Genomic DNA, 4,610 nt, shown 5'->3' on the forward strand with positions numbered 1-4,610 from the left:
TATCGATTCTCGATTCAGTTTCTTGAGGGGTGGAGTTGAAATGTGTCACATGCTTATTTCACAAATAAGAGGAAAGTTTTATTTTGATTCAAAACCAAATCCTCCAAACGATTCCAATAAAGAAACGATTACGATGGAATCGTAATTTTTGAAACGATTCCAAGTAGGAATCGGTTCTCGATGCCCAACCCTAATTACAATATCAATTTATGTTGATATATTGCCCAGCACATTGCATATCTGGCACTCCACTTGGTTTGCATTTATTTACAACACCAAAACACAAATCAACAGAACCCTGTGATTAAAACGTGACCCAACAGGTGTAACATTAGCGGAGCGATCTGTTGTAAAGGCTAACGGTGCTCGGCAAGCACACGGACAGCAGGTTAGAACGCACAGCCGGAATGTCACAGAGTAACATTAGTGTTAGCCACCATGCTAACGGCATTGATAACTACGGCAAACCGTGCTGTCACTACTTTTCTAGCGGTTTATTAGCAAGTGTTTCTGGCATTTTGTCACGTTAACGAGAATACAGCTATTAGAAGTTAATATATGAAGTCAAACAGACTGACGCTGAAGGGCAGCTAACATTACATGTCTCCATGAAGCTCCCAGCTGAGCTCCTAGAACTTGTGACGCAGTTAGAAAACAAGAACGAGCTAACTAATTATAACATAGGCATTTTACATTCACGCTAAAACAGTATTTCCCATCCTTCTTTTGATTCCTAGCTTTCACTCCCTCTCGACTATTCGGTCTTTACCGTAGCTCCATGCCTTGTGTTGCTAACTCCCGCTAACTTATTGTTCATCACACGTCACACGACAAAAGCATTTTGTTTCCACATGTGGGTATAGGTGAAGGCGAGTAGAGCAAGATTCGCCAACGTCAGCCGACACATTTGTAAAAAGCACACATTTGAATAGTAATTTAGCATCCGATTTTTTTATTTTTTTTTTTACTATCTGCAACTCGCGGAATTCATTCCAACAGCCCTACTGCGCAGACTCTAGTTACAAAATTCCAAGATGGCAGAGCCCGTTTACGGGATTTTTTGGAACCACTTTTGTTCAGTGGGAGAAGTGGATAAGCGTCGTCCATCTTTAAATACAGTCTATGGTGGCAACACTCAGACTGCAGATTGCACTTGTGTTACATTTAGAGCTGGGCGATACGGAGAAAAAAAAACTAATATCACGATATTTTTGACCAAATACATCAATGTCGATATTGCAGCGATATTGTTGGGTTGACTATTGGTGCTTTCACAAAATATTTTCACATTGAGAGTTGTGATAAATAATAATCAGTATTTTGGATATAATGACTAAGTGGGTAAACGCAAATAATAGAACAGCTAGAACAGTCTGGTAAGTTCAGAAAATGACATCACTTTACTGTAAAGTAGCCTTTAAAACCAGGAAAAGACATGTCATAGCACGATATTACGGTATCCAAAATCTAAGACGATATCTAGTCTCATATATCGAGGTCGATATAATATATCGATATATTGCCCAACATTACCATTTTCAGGTGACAACGCAGGAACGCGCACTTGTGTGCACCATGCTTCTGCCCTAACACTTTCCATCAAGTGTCAATTTCTGACAATCCCTGTGCCAAGTTCTGATTGGATGTGGATAGGCCTATGACTTGAGTAAGACAAAAGCATACAAGAGGAACATGAACAGCGGAGAACAACCTATTGCAATTTATTTTAAAAAATGAATTAGAGGATGAACCCCTTGAGATGCATCGTCTCAAGGGAATTATCAGGCACAAAACATGGAAGTTTAGAAACCTCCTCAGCAGATCACATTATACCGGATCCACCATGGCAAAACAAAGACAATGTACCAAACACTGTCGTAAGGAACCGATTCAGTTTTGAGCCCCAAATCTGAGAGAACAGAGCAACATTATCCATCTAAAGTCATTCCACTCTCTAGCAATTAGAATGATCAAGCACAAGGTAATCAAGTGTTGTAACAATCCCTCGGGGTTCACTGACCTCACATCTTCAAGGTTTGGTGGAGGGGAATGGCTCCTAATTAGCTTCCCTACGCACTTCCAAGTGTGGAGCAAAAACTAAAAAGTAGCATTCCTTATTACACGCAGGTTTTTTTTATATTTATTTTGGCAGATATAAGCACCAGACTACCTGCCAAATATGAAGGAAAGGAAAACACTTGGACAGTGCACTGTGTGTTTGTCTAAAATGTGTATTATAGGCTAATTCGACAAAATGTGCATTTACTCAACATAAGCTGTAGACATATTCTTGATACACTGACCTACTGTACAAACCTGTAGTGCAATGAAGGGTTTGCCATACATTGCTGCAAAACATGGCATTATGCAGTTTTCCTACATTTTTAGGTTGCTTTGCTTATAAATCATATTCGGTACATTGAAAATAAACCACTTTAGAATATTGTCATGTTTAGCATTTAGTTAGCTACTGCTGATTGCAGCCCATCCCTGAGATCTTTCGTAGACAAAAACACTGTGGATAACTTGCCTGTCAATTATTGATTAAGTCTAAATGTCACTTCCATAAACGCTGCATGGTGTGCTGGATGAATGCCGAAATAAAGAAAATATTGTATTGAACCAAGCAAGACCTTAAGTCATATTTGTTTCGCCATGTATCTTCGCAGACGAGCATGGCAATTTGAAATTTCAGGGTTTTTTTCAACGCAGTTTGGCGCCGCGTTCTCTCCCCAACTACAAGCGCACCCACCGACGCAGACCAATGTCCTCTCCCCTCTGCTGTAGTATTTGATGTCATGTACAGTGTAACATAATATATATCTGGCGCCGTGGCCTGCGTTCAGAGATAATAATAAAAACGTCTAGGGCCTTGGGCCTGGGTCTTTAGTTTCACAAGTTGTCTAAACACAGACTCTTAACTCCCCCATATAGCCTACTTCTCTGGGTCATTGTGGATGGTGTCGCTAATGATACGAATAGTCTCCACCTGTCGGGAGGATGGGCTCACCTGGATGAACGGTGTCTCAATGGTTCAAGCTTCACGGGAGAAACAGCTAGGCCTATTTCATAAAACATTTTAAGGATTTCATACCAGACAGAAGGTCCCTGAAAGCACCGCCTGACCCTGACCGCTGCAAAGAGGTGATACATTAGCAACATGTTGTGTTGCAGGTCAATGCGTTAACAGACTTCAAACGTCTCTCCTCTTTTTCTGCTGTTGTACGAAACCCCCCCTTAAGTTGAACAGTTCTAAGAGTCCTCCCTCAAGTTAGAAAACGTTAGAAACCAGAATTTCTACGCACAAAAAAATATCAAGGCAGTTAACTCACCGACGCGGTCCTGCGGGGAAAACAACTTCTCTCTGGCGGCCACCGCTAAACACAAGCTCTTGTAATATCCCGCGGACGGACGCACGCACGCACGCACGCACAGCTGAATGTCATCATACTGGTCCGCCCGCTGTAAACTTCTTCTTCTATCAAGTCAGCTAAAACAAACACAACGTGCTGCCGGCTGGAGTTTTCAAAATAAACGTCTATTAGGAAGTAGCGTAGACTTCCTTTAGGCATCAACTGTGCCCTTTACATATAGGCTATGCTAAAATTGGCTAGTTTCTAAAGACAGCATAGGTCTGTTTTCTAGTGGATTTTGCATAGCATAAATAATAATGCTGACTCATAGGCCTACACCATACAGGCTAATTGCTCTTCTTTCATTTATGTATTCTAATTCTACTTACTTTCTTTATTTTATCCCGTCTCAGTTTATCATCCTATTGACTGATGGATCGATATTTATTGCGGTCTTTCAGTTCACTAAAATAAATGAACAAAAACTGAAAACAGAGGTGTACCTAAACCACGCTTCCAGCCACAGAATAATGACTCATCAATGTCAAATAGTGATAGAAAATGCGTGAGCTGAAGGAAAAGCTTACTACGTTTACCCTTCTAACAATAGAAACTGAACAGAAACAAGCTACACACAAGCTCAACTCATCTTATTTCATGGATTCCAAACTCTGTATACCATGTGGCTGCCTCGTTATTTTTCCTCAAGGTGATTCATTTCGTGCTCTTATTTTGAAGGCAAGATTTATTACCATTGATCTCAATATTCTGGCTTGACTCAGCTTTCTCCTCTTAAAGGAACTAAATGCGTTCTGTTCAGTTACATTGTGTTAAAGGTCCAATGACATGGTGCTCTCTGGATGCTTTTATATAGGCCTTACTGGTCCCCTAATACTGTATCTGAAGTCTCTTTTATATAGACCTTAGTGGTCCCCTAATACTGTATCTGAAATCTCTTTTATATAGACCTTCGTGGTCCCCTAATACTGTATCTGAAATCTCTTTTCTATAGACCTTAGTGGTCCCCTAATACTGTATCTGAAGTCTCTTTTATATAGACCTTAGTGGTCCCCTAATACTGTATCTGAAGTCTCTTTTATATAGACCTTAGTGGTCCCCTAATACTGTATCTGAAGTCTCTTTTATATAGGCCTTAGTGGTCCACTAATACTGTATCTGAAGTCTCTTTTATATAGGCCTTAGTGGTCCCCTAATACTGTATCTGAAGTCTCTTTTATATAGACCTTCGTGGTCCCC

The 4,610-nt window shown here is 40.4% G+C and overlaps 1 protein-coding gene across 1 annotated transcript in view; it reads right to left on the bottom strand.

The window, feature by feature from the left end:
• Positions 1 to 3,451, bottom strand: part of svila (supervillin a) — a 147,289-nt gene extending 143,838 nt beyond the window's left edge. Inside the window, exon 1 of the mRNA XM_039790282.1 lies at positions 3,333 to 3,451. The gene's annotated coding sequence lies outside the window, so the exon portion shown is untranslated. The remainder of the gene's footprint in view (positions 1 to 3,332) is intronic.
• Positions 3,452 to 4,610: the final 1,159 nt, after the last annotated feature.

This window comes from Perca fluviatilis, chromosome 22 (assembly GCF_010015445.1).
Source record: "Perca fluviatilis chromosome 22, GENO_Pfluv_1.0, whole genome shotgun sequence".
Taxonomy (NCBI): Eukaryota; Metazoa; Chordata; class Actinopteri; order Perciformes; family Percidae; genus Perca; species Perca fluviatilis.